This window comes from Bos indicus, chromosome 15 (assembly GCF_029378745.1).
Source record: "Bos indicus isolate NIAB-ARS_2022 breed Sahiwal x Tharparkar chromosome 15, NIAB-ARS_B.indTharparkar_mat_pri_1.0, whole genome shotgun sequence".
NCBI lineage: Eukaryota > Metazoa > Chordata > Mammalia > Artiodactyla > Bovidae > Bos > Bos indicus.
In genome coordinates, this window is record NC_091774.1 from 77,862,596 (window position 1) to 77,879,250 (window position 16,655).

At 43.9% G+C, this 16,655-nt stretch overlaps 1 long non-coding RNA gene across 1 annotated transcript; it reads right to left on the minus strand.

Annotated features, from left to right (window-relative positions):
* Positions 1-9,123: 9,123 nt before the first annotated feature.
* Positions 9,124-16,464, minus strand: LOC139187383 (uncharacterized). Its single transcript, XR_011570955.1, has 2 exons — positions 16,266-16,464; positions 9,124-10,346 (listed from the first exon to the last, which is right to left on the minus strand). It is a non-coding gene; the product is annotated as an uncharacterized lncRNA (long non-coding RNA).
* Positions 16,465-16,655: the final 191 nt, after the last annotated feature.

Here is a 16,655-nt window from a genome sequence, read left to right on the forward strand (position 1 = left end):
TGGCGGCACTTCCGGCGCCTACCACCGGCGGGGAGGGCCGACGCGGAGGGGGAGGGCGGCTCGGGGGAACGTACCACCGCGGTGCCGCCCGCAGCGCTGAGCCGAGCGGGGCTCGGCGCAGGGGCGGGCCGAGCGCCCGGCGCTGCAGCGCCCCCTCGGGCTGGGGAGTGGAGAAGCAGCCGCGCGGGGGCCCTGGGGGCCTCGGGTAGAACCCTCGACCCGGGGAGCGGCGAGGGCAAGTCTCTTTGTCTCGTTACTCCGCTGGAGGGAAGACGCGGGGAAGACACCCGGCCTGAAAACTTGGAAGTTCTCGGCTCTGCGCCCCTCACCCACAAGAGTTCTGGACGAACTGGCGGGCGCCAACCTCTGCTTGGCGCTGAATATGCGCATAATAAAATACTTGATGAATGAATGGGTGAGTGAATGGGATGGTGCTTGGCCAGCGCTGGGCACCCGACACACCCTCCTTTCTAACCCAGCCGATAAGCAACGGGATCCGGCCCTTCCTTGTCTGCTGAGACGTGGACTGTAAGTGTATTGCAAGCTTTCAGAGTTAAACGAAAGCCCTCTGGCGGGATGAGCAGCTGGGTGAACTCACAACCTTGCAAAAATCCTTGGAGCGCCAGGAAGCTCATAAAAGTTCTACTAAAAGACTGATTTTTCCAGCCCTAACCTGCTTCTCCCAGTGAAAAAAAAAATTTTTTTTTCCGTAACAAAGGCTAGGTTCTTGAAGACCTCCTTCAGACTGACCTAGAAATCCCAAGATCTAGGTAGAATGCAAATAGTTCGTTTGTTTGTTTAAAAGGTCAACGTCATTTATTCCCACAAGTTCTACATCTTGTGGGACAGTAAAATGCAGAGAAAGAAAGAAAACTTAGTTCTGAGACCTTTTGGCCCCAACAACATGCAAATAACTCATGGGTTTGCAAATGATTTCTCTGTAACATCTGGCTTCTCAGAGCAATAACTCTTCTACCCACAAATACTGATTATACCCTACCTTACCACAAAAAAAATAAGTGGACTCCCAAGCAGAGGCCTCAAGGGTTTTCCCATGTGTTGGAAGCACCTCTTTCCTCTCTTAGGAAGGAAAAAAAATAGTCACAGTGTTTCTAGTACCATATAGATCTAAACAATTAACCCTTAAATTGTACACTATCAGATTTCCTAGTTGTGTAGTTTATCATTTTATATACATTTATAATGCTGATATTCAAACCAGTCGATCCCTGAATAGTCATTGAAAGGACCGATGCTGAAGCCGAAACTCCAGTACTTTGGCCACCGGATGCGAAGAGCTGACTTATTGGAAAAGACTGATGCTGGGAAAGACTGAAGGCAGGAGAAAGCATAACAGAGGATGAGATGGTTGGGTGGCATCACCAACTCAACAGACGTGAGTTTGAGCAAACTCAGGGAGATAGTGAGGGACAGGGAAGCCTGGCGTGCTGCAGTCCATGGGGTTGCAAAGAGTCGGACAGGACTTAGTGAACAACAAATAATGTTGATATATGATCTTGTTCTTGTTAATAGTTTTGTGTGTAATTTACTGAAAACATCTTCCATTTATAGACCATTACAGCTTATAGAAGGTTGTCATATATTGTTGTTCTTCAGTCAGTCATATGCTGCTAAGTCATTTCAGTGGTGTCCAACTCTGTGCGACCCCATAGACGGCAGCCCACCAGGCTCCGCTGTCCCTGGGATTCTCCAGGCAAGAACACTGGAGTGGGTTGCCATTTCCTTCTCCAATGCATGAAAGTGAAAAGAGAAAGTGAAGTCTCAGTCATGTCCGACTCTTCACGATCCCATGAACTGCAGCCTACCAGGCTCCTCCGTCCATGGGATTTTCCAGGCAAGAGTACTGGAGTGGGGTGCCATTGCCTTCTCCCTCCATGGACTGAAGCACGCCAGGCCTTCCTGTCCATCACCAACTCCCAGAGTTTGCCCAAACTTAATGCTGGCAAAGAAGGAGGGCAGGAGGAGAAAGGGAGGACAGAGGATGAGATGGCTGGATGGCATCACCGACTCAATGGACATGAGTTTGGGTAAACTCTATGAGTTGGTGATGGACAGGGAGGCCTGGTGTGCTGTGATTCATGGGGTCGCAAAGAGTTGGACACGACTAGGCGACTGAACTGAACTGAAGTGAATGTCCATTGAGTCGGTGACGCCATCCAACCATCTCATCCTCTGTCGTCCCCTTCTCCTCCCGCCTTCAATCTTTCCCACCATCAGGGTCTATTCAAATGAGTCAGCTCTTTGCATCAGGTGGCCAAAGTATTGGAATTTCAGCTTCAATATCAGTCCTTCCAATGAACACTCAGGACTGATCTCCTTTTGGATGGACTGGTTGGAGCTCCTTGCAGTCCAGGGGACTCTCAAGAGTCTTCTCCAAAACCACACTTCAAAAGCATCAATTCTTCAGTGATCAGCTTTCTTTATATTCCAACTGTCACATCCATACATGATTACTGGAAAAACCATAATCTTAACTAGACGGACCTTTGTTGGCAAAGTAATGTCTCTGCTTTTTAATACGCTGTCTAGGTTGGGCATAACTTTTCTTCCAAGGAGTAAGCGTCTTTTAATTTCATGGCTGCAATCACCATCTGCAGTGATTTTGGAGCCCCCCAAAATAAAATCTGCCACTGTTTCCACTGTTTCTCCATCTATTTGCCATGAAGTGATGGGACCGGATGCCATGATCTTTGTTTTCTGAATGTTGAGCTTTAAGCCTACTTTTTCACTCTCCTCTTTCACTTTCATCAAGAGGCTCTTTAGTTCTTCACTTTCTGCCATAAGGGTGGTGTCATCTGCATATCTGAGGTTATTGATATTTCTCCCGGCAATCTTGATTCCAGCTTGTGCTTCTTCCAGCCCAGCGTTTCTCATGATGTACTCTGCATATAAGTTAAATAGGCAGGGTGACAATATGCAGCCTTGATGTATTCCTTTTCCTATTTGGAACCAGTCTGTTGTTCCATGTCCAGTTCTAACTGTTGCTTCCTGACCTGCATACAGATTTCTCAGGAGGCACGTCAGATGGTCTGGTATTCCCATCTCTTTCAGAATTTTCCACAGTTTATTGTGATCCACACAGTCAAAGGCTTTGGCATAGTCAATAAAGCAAAAATAGATGTTTGTCTGGAACTCTCTCGCTTTTTCGATGATCCAATGGATGTTGGCAATTTGATCTCTGGTTCCTCTGCCTTTTCTAAAACCAGCTTGAACATCTGGAAGTTCATGGTTCATGTATTATTGAAGCCTGGCTTGGAGAATTTTGAGCATTACTTTACTGGCGTGTGAGATGAGTGCAACTGTGTGGTAGTTTGAGCATTCTTTGGCATTGCCTTTCTTTGGGATTGGAATGAAAACTGACCTTTTCCAGTCCTGTGGCCACTGCTGAGTTTTCCAAATTTGCTGACATATTGAGTGCAGCACTTTCACAGCATCATCTTTTAGGACTTGAAATAGCTCAACTGGAATTCCATCACCTCCACTAGCTTTGTTTGTAGTGATGCTTCCTAAAGCCCACTTGATCACATTCCAGGATGTCTGGCTCTAGGTCAGTGATCACACCATCGTGATTATCTGGGTCGTGAAGATCATTTTTGTACAGCTCTTCTGTGTATTCTTGCCACTTCTTCTTAATATCTTCTGCTTCTGTTTGGTCCATACCATTTCTGTCCTTTATTGAACCCATCATTGCATGAAATATTCCCTTGATATCTCTAATTTTCTTCCAGAGATCTCTAGTCTTTCCCATTCTATTGTTTTCCTCTATTTCTTTGCACTAATTACTAAGGAAGGCTTTCTTATCTCTCCTTGCTATTCTTTGGAACTCTGCATTCAAATGGGTATATCTTTCCTTTTCTCCTTTGCCTTTCACTTCTCTTTTCACAGCTATTTGTAAGGCCTCCTCAGACAGCCATTTTGCTTTTTTGCATTTCTTTTCCATGGAGATGGTCTTGCTCCCTGTCTCCTATACAATGTCATGAACCTCTGCCCATAGTTCATCAGGCACTCTGTCTATCAGATCTAGTCCCTTAAATCTATTTCTCACTTACACTGTATAATCATAAGGGATTTGATTTAGGTCATACCTGAATGGTCTAGTGGTTTTCCCTACTTTCTTCAATTTAAGTCTGAATTTTGCAATAAGGAGTTCATGATCTGAGCCACAGTCAGCTCCCAGTCTTGTTTTGCTGACTGTATAGAGCTTCTCCATCTTTAGCTGCAAAGAATATAATCAATCTGATTTTGGTGTTGGCCATCTGGTGATGTCCATGTGTAGAGTCCTCTCTTGTGTTGTTGGAAGCGGGTGTTTGCTATGGCCAGTGTGTTCTCTTGGCAAAACTCTATTAGCCTTTGTCCTGCTTCATTCTGTACTCCAAGGCCAAATTTGCCTGTTACTCCAGGTGTTTCTTGACTTCCTACTTTTTCATTCCAGTGCCCTATAATGAAAAGGACATCTTTTTTGGGTGTTAATTCTAGAAGGTCTTGTAGGTCTTCAACTTCAGTTTCTTCAGCATTACTGGTCAGGGCATAGACTTGGATTACCGTGATATTGAATGGTTTGCGTTGGAAACAAACAGAGATCATTCTGTCGTTTTTGAGATTGCATCCAAGTACTGCATTTTGAACTCTTGTTGACTATGATGGCTACTCCATTTCTTCTAAGGGATTCCTGCCCACAGTAGTAGATATAATCGTCATCTGAGTTAAATTCACCCATTCCAGTCCATTTTAGTTCGCTGATTCCTAGAATGTCGATGTTGACTCTTGCCATCTCCTGTTTGACCATTTCCAATTTGCCTCAATTCATGGACCTAACACTACAGGTTCCTATGCAATGTTGCTCTTTAAAGCATCGGACCTTGCTTCTATCACCAGTCACATCCATAGCTGGGTATTGTTTTTGCTTTGGCTCCATCCCTTCATTCTTTCTGGAGTTATTTCTCCACTGATCTCCAGCAGCATACTGGGCACCCACCGACCTGGGGAGTTCCTCTTTCAGGGTCCTATCTTCTTGCCTTTTCACACTATTCATGGGGTTCTCAAGGCGAGAGTACTGAAGTGGTTTGCCATTCCCTTCTCCAGTGGACCACATTTTGTCAGAACTCTCCACCATGGGTGGCCCCACAGGGCATGGCTCATAGTTTCATTGAGTTAGACAAGGCTGTGGTCCATGTGATTAGATTGGTTAGTTTTCTGTGACTGTGGTTTTCAGTCTGTCTGCCTTCTGATGGAAGAGGATAAGAGGCTTATGGAAGCTTCCTGATGGGAAAGACTGACTGAGGGAGAAACTGGATCTTATTCTGATGGGCGGGGCCATGCTCAGTAAATCTTTAATCCAATTTTCTGTTGATGGGTGTAGCTGTGGTGTTCCCTCTCTGCTATTTATCTGGAGCCGGGAGCTGGCTAAGCATGTCCGAGGGCACTAAGGCTGTCACCAAGTATACCAGCTCCAAGTAAATATAATATGCCTAGCCGCTGTTAACGGAGAAGGCAATGGCACCCCACTCCAGTACTCCTGCCTGGAAAATCCCATGGATGGAGGGCCTGGTGGGCTGTAGTCCATGGGGTCGCTAAGGGTCGGACACAACTGAGCGACTTCACTTTCACCAAACTATGGTGGAGGTAAAGAAGATAATGGCGACCTCCTTCAAAAGATCCTATGCATGCACTGCTACACTCAGTGCCCCCAACCCTGCAGCAGGCCACCGCCAGAGACTCCCGGACACCCACAGGCAAGTCCGGGTCAGTCTCCTGTGGCGTCGCTGCTCTTTCTCCTGGGTCCTGGTGCACAAGGTTCTGTTGTGCCCTCCAAGAGTCTATTTCCCAGTCCTGTGTAAGTTCTGGCAGCTCTATGGTGGGGTTAATGGCGACCTCCTCTAAGAGGGCTTTTTCCCATACACAAGTGTGCTGCACCCAAAGCCCCTGTCCCTGCGGCAGACCACCGCCAGCCCGCACCTCCGCAGGAGATGCTCAAACACAGTTCTGTGCCAGCCTCTGTGTGCATAGGGTTTGTTTGAGCTCTCTGAGCATCTCTGGTGGTGTCTGAGGTGGCGCTGCTCCACCATAGTTTGGCTCCAGGAAAATAGCAGGGAGGGAACACAGCTCCACCCCTCAACAGAAAATTGGATTGAGGATTTACTGAGCATGGCCCCGCCCATCAGAACAAGACCCAGTTTCCCCTCAGTCAGCCCTGCACCCTATCCTGAGCTAAATGGGAGCGGCGGCCACACCTGTCCTGCTAACCTCTTCTCTCTCTGGTTCTCAAAGTGTCCAGCTGGATAGATAGTTCTGGACGGGCAACCAGAAACTTTCCCCTTCTATCTGCCTCCGGACGTACGGCCAGTCCTTGCCGGACGCTAGTGCCACTCTTGAATCTAATTACCACTAAGCCCAGAGTTGGGCGGCAGAACAGTTACATGAGGACTACAGATTCAGCTTCAAAGGGCTTCACAATGAATACAAAAACACTCAGTAGTCCAAATGCAAAAAAAAGCCTGCTGTGAGGTAAACAAGGATGAAAATTGCCATTTAATTTTTTGCCTTCCAAATGGATGAAGATTTGTTTTTAAAAATGTTAATGAGGGTTCGGGGAAGCAAGCCTTTTTCCACGTGCTGGTGGGAGTAAAATTCAGATAGTCTGGAGGAATCTGAAGGTTTACATATCTTTCTAGGAGCATTTCTTGAGAAAATAATCAGGATAAGAGCAGAGATGGATCATAACATTGTTGGAATTGCATAAAATTTGACACAAAAACAGAGTGATAAAGTATGATATATCCATAGCCTAGAATATTATATATATATATATATATGCTTTTTCAAATAATTGTGAGCAAATGTTCATGACACATAGTGAATGAAACAGGTGATAGGACTTCCCTGGTAGTCCAGTGGTTAAGAACCTGCCTTGCAATGCAGGGGACTTGGGTTCAATCCCTAGTCAGGGAACTAGGAATCCCACCTGCTGCGGAGCAACTAAGCCTGAGTGTGTATCACAACTAGCGATGCCACGACTAGGGAGTCCATTCACGGCAATGAAAATTCTGGCAGGATGCAACGAAATCTTGGGTTCCACAACTAAGATCCAACACAATCAAACAAATAAATAAAACAGGTGACAAATTAATAGGTACAGTAAGATCCCATTTTTGTTAAACAGCATGCTTGTTGAGAGAAAGAGATAAAACCCAGAAAGAGGGCTTCTCTGGCGGTCTAATTATTAAGAAAGTGAAAGTGAAGTCGCTCAGTTGTGTCTGACTCTTTGTGACCCCATGGACTGTAGCCTACCAGGCTCCTCTGTCCATGGGATTTTCCAGGCAAGAATACTGGAGTGGGGTGCCATTTCCTTCTCCAGGGGATCTTCTCAACCCAGGGACTGAACCCGGGCCTCCCTCATTATAGACAGACACTTTACCATCTGAGCTATCAGGGAAGTTATTAAGAACCACCTGCCAATGCAGGGAACATGGGTTCGATCCCGGGAAGATCCCACATGCCTTGGAGCAGTTAAGCCTGTGAGCTGAACCTACTGAGCCTAAGTGTTCCAACTACTGACTTGAAGCCAAAAATAAATTTTTTTAAAAAAAGGATGATCATACAAGTGAGGAATAGGAGGCTTGGTTAAATATTTTAATAAATATTTTTTCTGTGTTTTTTTTTTAATTAAGATTTATTTATTTTTTTTATTGTCCTGGGTCTTTCTTGTTGGCGAATGGGCTTTCTCTAGTTTCCTCGAGGGAGGGCTACTCATTGCAGTGGCTTCTCTTCTTGTGCAGCTTGGGCTCACCAGCACTCCATATCAGTTGCCCGGAGGCATGTGGAATCTTCCCAGACCAGGGATCAAACCAGCGTCCCCTCCATTGGCATGTGGATTTTTCAACCACTCTGCTACCAGGGAAGCCCCTTTCAAGTCCTTTAATTTTAGTCATTCTGGTGGAAGTGGAGTGATATTTTATTGTGGTTTAATTTTTTTTTCCCCTAATGGCTACTTTACATACATAATTCTTATTGACCATTTGGATATTTGTGTGTGTGTGAATCGCCTATTCAATCTTTTTTCTCTCTTTTCTCTCTCTCTTTTTTTTTTTTCTTGTTTTGGTTTGGAGGCGTTCTTTACATATTTTGAATACAAGTTTCTTGTCAAATATATGGGCTTCCCAGGTGGCTCAGTGGCAAACAATCGGCCTGTGATGTAGATGCAGGAGACCTGGGTTTGATCCCTGGGTTGGGAAGATCCCCTGGAGAAGGGAGAGGCTACCCAATCCAGTATTCTGGCCTGGAGAATTCCATGGACTGTATGGTCCATGGGGTCGCAAAGAGTCGGACAGGACTGAGCGACTTTCACTTTCACTAAACTCAAGGAACAAAGGTTTGTCTAGTCAAGGCTATGGTTTTTCCTGTCGTCATGTATGGATGTGAGAGTTGGACTGTGAAGAAGGATGAGCACCGAAGAATTGATGCTTTTGAACTGTGGTGTTGGAGAAGACTCCTGAGAGTCCCTTGGACTGCAAGGAGATCCAACCAGTCCATTCTGAAGGAGATCAGCCCTGGGATTTCTTTGGAAGGAATGATGCTAAAGCTGAAACTCCAGTACTTTGGCCACCTCATGCGAAGAGTTGACTCGTTGGAAAAGACTCTGATGCTGGGAGGGATTGGGGGCAGGAGGAGAAGGGGACGACAGAGGATGAGATGGCTGGATGGCATCACTGACTCGATGGACGTGAGTCTGAGTGAACTCTGGGAGTTGGTGATGGACAGGGAGGCCTGGCGTGCAGCGATTCATGGGGTCACAAAGAGTCGGACAGGACTGAGCAACTGATCTGATCTGAAACTCAAGGAGTTAAATGACCTTGTACCCCATGACATGGGCAGTTTTATTCCCAGTACAAGTGAATACTTATTCCCACCCCCCCCAAAAAATGGTTTGTAGTACCTTTATTAATAATAGCCCAAACTGGAAATGATAGATAAATAAATTATGGAATATACTTACAACAGGCTATTTATATAGCAATGAAAAGGAACAAACTACAACTGTATATAACAATATGGATGAACTGCACAGACATAAAATGGAGCAAAACAAGTCATAAGAAAAGAGCATATGTTGTATGAGTTTATTCAACTGAAATTTGAATATGGGCGAAAAAAAGTCAGAATAGAGATTATCTTTGCTAGGGAAAGAGCATTGGCTATTGATTGGAGGGAGCTCCAGGGAGTTTTCTGGAGTATTGGAATGTTTTATGTCTTATTCTGGGTGGAGTTTACATGGGTGTGTAGATATGTAAAATTTATCAAGCCATACACTTAGAATCTGTACAGGTTCTGTGGCCAGGGAGAGTAACAACAAACAACCCTTTAGCCAGACCTGCAAAAGAAAGAAACATGCAGTGCATAGGAAGCATAGAATAGTGACAAAGGTAAGATGTTCAAACTTAACTCGTGAATAATTAAGGGATTCTCATTAAAACAGTGTGTACTTTTTTTTTTACTGTCAGAATGGGAAACTAAGTAATTTTTTTAGAAAACTTCTTGGCCACACCGCAGGGCATGTAGGAATCTTAAGTTTCCAAACAAGGACCAAACCCAAATCCCCTGCCATAGAAACTCAGAGTCTTGACCACTGGACTGCCAGGGAAGTCCTTTAAATTAAATAATTAAATTTAGAAGGTTGTTAAAATTGTGAAAAAACATACAACAGGTACTCAATGTATACAGATATAGTGATGTTAGAAGAAAATTTAACAGTAGTTATTACAATTAAAAATAGTCTCTCAGGCTTCCCTGGTGGCTCAGTGGTAAAGAATTCCCCTGCAGGGAAAACAGATTCAGTCCTTGATCCAGGAAGATCCCACATGCCTCGGGACAAGTAAGTCCAGGCTTCCACTACTGAGCCAGAGTTCTAGAGCCTGTGAGCAGCAAGAGAAAGCACTGCAATGAGAAGCCTGAGCACCGCAAGGAGAGAATAGCCCCACTTGCTTCAACTGGAGACGGCTTGTGCACTGCAATGAGGACCCATCGGTTCAGTTCAGTCGCTCAATCATGTCCGACTCTTTGCCATTGCCAACTTCCAGAGCTTACTCAAACTCATGTCCACTGAGTCACTGATGCCATCCACCCATCTCATCTTCTGTCGTCCGCTTCTCCTCCTGCCTTCAATCTTTCCCAGCATCAGGGTCTTTTCCAATGAGTCAGTTCTTCGCATCAGGTGGCCAAAGTATTGGTGTTTCAGCTTCAGAATCAGTCCTTCCAATGAATATTCAGGACTGATTTCCTTTGGGATGGAATGGTTGGACCTCCTTGCAGTCCAAGGGACTCTCAAGAGTCTTCTCCACCACCACAGCCATAAATATTGAAAAAGAAAATTTCAATATAGCTTTTTGCCCAAGCTAATTAAGGGCTGGGATTCACAACCCAAGGGATGAATGGATAAACAAAATGTGACCAGGCTTCTCTGTCCATGGGATTCTCCGGGCAAGAATACTGGAGTGGGTTGCTGTGCCCTCCTCCAGGGGAACTTCCCGACCCAGGGATCAAACCCGAACCTGTATTTCTTAAGTCTCCTGCATTGGCAGGCAGGCTCTTTACCACAAGTGCCACCTGGGAAGCCTATATATATGTATATATATGTATGTGTATATATATGTATGAGTACTATTCAGCATTGAAAAGGAAGGAAATTTTGACACCTGCTGCAGCATAGATGAAACTTGAGGGAAATAAGCCTGTCACAAAAGGACAAATGCTATATGATTCTACTTATATGAGGTACCTAGAGTACTCAGGGTCATACATAGAGACAGAAGCTACAGCGGTGTTTACCAAGAGCTGAGGGGAGGGAGACATGGCGAGTTTGTTCAATGGGTATGGAGTTTCAGTTTGGGAAGATGAGAAAAGTTCTGGAAATGGATGGTGGTGATGGCTTAACAACAATGTGAAAATACTTAATGAACTGTACACTTAAAAATGGTTTAAATGGCGTATTTTATAGTATGTATATTTGGTATAGTAAAAAGAAAAAAAAAGTTGGACTTTGGACTTCACATTGCAACCGAGTAATGCGTTCTTGCCTGGATAGTCCCAGGGACAGGGCAGCCTGGTGGGCTTCCGTCTATGGGGTCGCACAGAGATGGGCACGGCTGAAGTGACTTAGCAGCAGCAGCAATGCACATACATTAGGATGGGTTAAGCTGTTGCAACAATTAGACCTAAAATAAATAGCTGAAACAAATTAGAAATTTATTTCTCTCTCCCTTAACAGATGAGAGCAGATATTCCCAGTTAGTGGGAGGATGAAGATAGGTGGTTTCTACTCTAAGTAGTTCTTAGTGACCCAGATTAATGAGGACTCTGCCACCTGTAACTGGTTCCTGGCATGGTGATTCTAGCCATCACCATTGCTATTTCATCTCACAAGAAGAGAGAGAGGGTATGGGAGAGGTTTGTGGAGGATTTATGGACCAGATCCGCTGGTCCTCGTCCTTGCGTACATTACTGGTGCTCACATCCCATTGGAGATAGAACTGAGTCCTATATCACTTCCCATTCTAAGGGACATTGGGCATATGACTGCTCAGACATTGTAAAAAAAAGTGAATAAAGTATTTTGGGGACTTCCCTGGAGGTACAGTGGTTAAGAGTCTGGGTTCCCAATGTAGTGGGCATGGGTTAATCCCTAGCCAGGTGAGATCTCAAATGCTACATCGCTCAGCCAAAAAAAAAAAAAGAATTTTGGTGGACAGTTCCTAAAAAGGAAAAAAAAACAATCACTGGGGGATATGCATATAAGAGTGGTTTTCTCTGGAGCTGAGATTGCAACAGACATTTACTTTTTATACTATGTAATTTTGAAGTGCTTGCATTTTTTATAATAAGCATGTATTACTATTATAATCAGAAAATAAAAAGCAAATCCAGGGTGGAGAGAATAACAACAAAAAAAATATTTGACTACGTAAAAGGTGAAACTACTTACTGATACATTCTTCATTAATAAAAATGGAAACCAATCTAAATTTCCATCACAGGAGAATGGGGAGGTAAATGATGGTATAATCATATAATGGATTATTAGAGAGCAGGAAAATTTAATGAATAGCACCTACACACAACAATGCAGTTGAATCTTTAATGAAAAAGTCATACAAGATTATCTGCTGTACCTATCATTTTCATTAAGCCACATTGATGTGCTAAAAACCCTATTTAAAATTTTTAGTTTGAAAATACTTTTTAAAAAATTAGGCAGGAGGGCATCATGAACCCCCAAAGAACATCATTCTGGGGCTTCCCTGGCGGCTCAGTGGTAAAGAATCCGCCTGCTGATGCAGGAGACATGTGTTCGATCCCTGGTCCGGAAGGATCCCACGTGCCTAGAAGCAAGTAGGCCCGTGTGTCACAACCACTGAGAGTGTGCTCTAGAGCTAGGCAGCCGCAGCTGCTGAAGCCCCTAGAGCCCATGCTCTGCAACAGGAGAAGCCTGCACACCACAGCTGGAGAGTAACCCCCACCGACCACAACCAGAGAAAAGCCCGGGCAGCAGAGAAGACCCAGAACAGCCCAAAATAAACATAAACTAATAAAATTGTAAAGAATGTTACTCTGACTCAACAATGGTTCATATTTTGCCATATTTGTCTAATCCGTCTTTTTTCCTTGGTGCAGTCTTTTGAGGCAAGTCCCACACATGTCATCTATTTCTACTCACTTCCGTAAGCATGTAGTCAATATATTTAGAGACCATTTTCTTACATTGTAACAATGCCATGATGACATTAACAAGTTAGCAGTCATTTCTTTGGTATTATTTCAGTCCATAATCAATTGTCTCGTCATTTCGAAAAATGACTTTTAATAGCTGATTCATTTGAATTAGGATCTAAATGGCTTAAGTGTTTACTTCTGGTTGTCTTGCCTCTAGGACTCCTAATCTGAGGTAGCTGCTCTCTCATTCTTTTTTTTTTTTTAATTTTCATTGGAGTATAGTTGATTTACAAACATATTATTTTCAGGTATACAGCAAAGTGAATCCGTTATACTCCCCTCTCCCCCTTTTTTTCAAGTTTTTGACTTGTTGAAGAAACTGCATCAGCTGTTCCTGCCAAGTGTCCCAAATTCTGGATTTGTCTGTTGCTCCCCTATGATTACATCACTTACCCTTCTACCACCTAGGGCTTCCCTGATAGCTCAGTTGGTCAAGAATCTGCCTGCAATGCAGGAGACCCTGGTTCGATTCCTGGGTAGGGAAGATCTGCTGGAGAAGGGATAGGCTACCCACTCCAGTGCTTCACTTGTGGCTCAGCTGGTAAAGAATCTGCCTGCAATTCGGGAGACCTGGGTTAGATCCCTGAGTTGGGAAGATTCCGCTGGAGAAGGGAAAGGCTACTTAGTCCAGTATTCTGGCCTGGAGAAGTCCATGGACTGTAGAGACCATGGCGTCAGAGTCAGACAGGACTGAGCAACTTTCACTTTCACTTTTCTATCACCTGTGTGTGTGTGTGTGTGTGTGTGTGTGTGTGCGTGTGTGCGCGCGCGCGCGTGCGCTCTCAGTCATGTCTGACTCTTTGTGATCCCATGGACTATGGCCCTCCAGGCTCCTCTGTCCATGGAATTTTCCAGGCAAGAACACTGGAGTCGAAGGGATCTTTCTGATCCTGGGATCAAAGGAGCGTCTTTTGGGTCTCCTGCATTGTGGGCGGATTCTTCACCACTGTGCAACCTGGGAAGGCCTTATCACCTACATCTCCTATAAATGAACTTTAGCCCTAGAGGCCTGGTAAAAGTCAGGCTTGACTTTTTTGAGGTTGGTGGTGTGAGCATCACACTGCATTACATCTGGAAATGTGATGTTCAGGTAGGTTGTCCTGATTTCAGCAATGCAGAGATGTATCTGTGGTTCAGGTAAATCAGCCTGATCCGTCCATGGTAAAGTTTCGTATCATCACCTTATCTCATGCTTTTATACATTGGTGACCATTGACAGTATCAATTATTTCACTAGAAATTGCAAAATGCTGTCTTTCTAATCCTGTCTTTCCTTCCACATTTATTGGCTAAAATGCACAGTCCTGAGTTTCTAATTTCATTATTCCTTCCATATGCATTTACAGGAAGTCTGCTGTAAATAACTTTCCCTCACCAACTGGAGGTATTTGGTTACCCCAAAATATAGTTCATACAGGAAAGGCAAGAGAGAACAGAAATCTTCACTGATATTGTCCACTGACATATCCTAAGTATTGGAATATTGTTTGGAATATATAGGACACTCAATAAATATTTTTTAATTGAATGGGAATCCATATATTGGAATATGATGTACATCTGAAAAGAATGAAGAAAATGTACATCTATCTCTATTGACATAATACTTACAAATAATGTTGAGTGTAAAAAGCGGGAAATAGAACAATAGGTATAGGATGAGTCAATTTTTATAAAATATATATAGTCTCAATGTAGCAAAAAGGATTAGTGGATGAATGTGATAAAACAAACAATAAAATGCTAATTGTTGAGTTTGGATAGTGATTATATGAATTTTCCCTGTTGAATCTATTTAATTTTTTATTATGAAAAGGTTCATCACAAAATGTTAGAAAAAGATATGCATGTAAAAATCTGTATTTCTGAAGAGTGGGTTTGGGGGTAAGGATGAAACTTTTCAGGTTATATACTTTATATAGAGCAAAACTTGTAAACTATCTTTTGACACAGTAATTCCACTTTTAGGAACCTATCCTAATATAGTAATTCTAAATATAAAAAAAAGTAGAAAAAAATTTCATGTTGAAAATGTTTTATAATACAAATGTGGAATTATTCTGAATATCTAAGAATAGAATGATCACATTATGGTATAGTAATTAGGTTCGTTATAAATGATAAAAATAATGTAGTAATATTGAAAGTGCTTATGCGGACTTCCCTGGTGGCTCAGTGCTTGACTCTGGGCTTCCACTGCAGTGAGGCGTGGGCTCCATCTCTGGTCAAGGAAATAAGACCCCACACACCCCATGGCAGCAGCCAAAACAAACGAACGAACGAACAAACACAGTGACACAAAGTTTCACCAAAATGACACCGCTGATTTTTTAAATGGTGTACGTAAATCACATAGCACTATTATATGACTCCAAAATTCCGTGCTTGGATAGAAAAACGTGTATACAGAAACAGAAAGTAAACGAATGAGTACCAAGGCCTGGTGTGTTGAGGGAAAACACGGAGTGAAGATTCTAATGGGCATAGGGTTTCTTTGGGAGATGATGAAAGTATTCTACAATTGATTGTGGTGATGGTTGTACAACTGCAAATATACTAAAAGCCATTGAACTGTACACTTTAAATGCATAAATTGTATGGTATGTGAATTATATCTCAATAAAACTTATAAAAAATTTAATGATAACACATGAAAAGAAAGTTGGAAGAAAAAAATGTGTTTGAGGTGGTAGGATTACGGGTGATTAAATTCTGCTTTCCTGTATGTTCCAGTTGTTATTCATATGTGTCATTTGTAGTAGGAGATAAGCTGTTTTAAAAAGCACAAGATGTGGAGAAGGAAATGCCGACCCACTCCAGTATTCTTGCCTGGAGAATGCCATGGACGGAGAAGCCTGGTGGGCTACAGTCCACAGGTCACAAAGAGTGGGACACGACTGAGCGAGGAAAAAAAGCACAAGATGTACTTTTCAGAGTGCTATTTAACTATAAATAATCAGTGTGACAACTATTCCTCTTGCTTACTTGTAGGTTGTAGGTTTTATGTTTATCATAATATATATTTTTTTAAACCTCTATTTATTTAATTTTTGGTCTAGCCTATGCAAGGCTGTGGGATCTTATTTCCCTGACAGGGATGGAACTGGCGCTCCTTGCCCTGGGAGCACAGAGTCTTAACCACTAGATCGCCAGAAAAGTACCTACGATAATATTTTTAATATTAATATATTTTCATAAATAGAGCAGATATCACTTATATCTATTTTTCATTTGAAAAGACCCTGATGCTGGGAATGATTGAAGGCGGGAGGAGAAGGGGACGACAGAGGATGAGATGGTTGGATGGCATCACCGACTCAATGGACATGAGTTTGAGTAAATTCCGGGAGTTGGGGATGGACAGGGAGGCCTGGCGGCCTGCAGTCCATGGGGTCGCAAAGAGTCGAACACGACTGAGCGACTGAACTCAACTGATATCTATTTTTCACTATGTACATATACACACACACACACATACTTACTGCAGTTTAGTTAGGAGGCGGGAGCCAGGACTTCAGGCAGATGTGGGGATGTGGTGGGAAGGGCCGGACGAACCCAGGTCCCCTATTTGATCAGGCCCCTCTCCTTACTATCCCTTCGGCTCTGAGCTCTGGACTCCCTGGCAGAGAGCCTCTTCCCGGTCCTGTCCCGCCCTTCGGTGGGGTCACCGTCCCCTCGGTCTGGCCGGTGGTTGGCGAAGGTGCCCCAGGCTCACTGGCCGGGGTCACAGTTCCACCCGCAGGGGTCAGGGCCCCCCACCCCCCGCTGGAGTCACAGCCCCTCCCTCGGGAGGCGGGGGCTCACTAGCCACAGGCCGGGGTCACAGTTCCCCACACGCGGTAGACTCACAACCTCGGGTCCACGGGACGGGC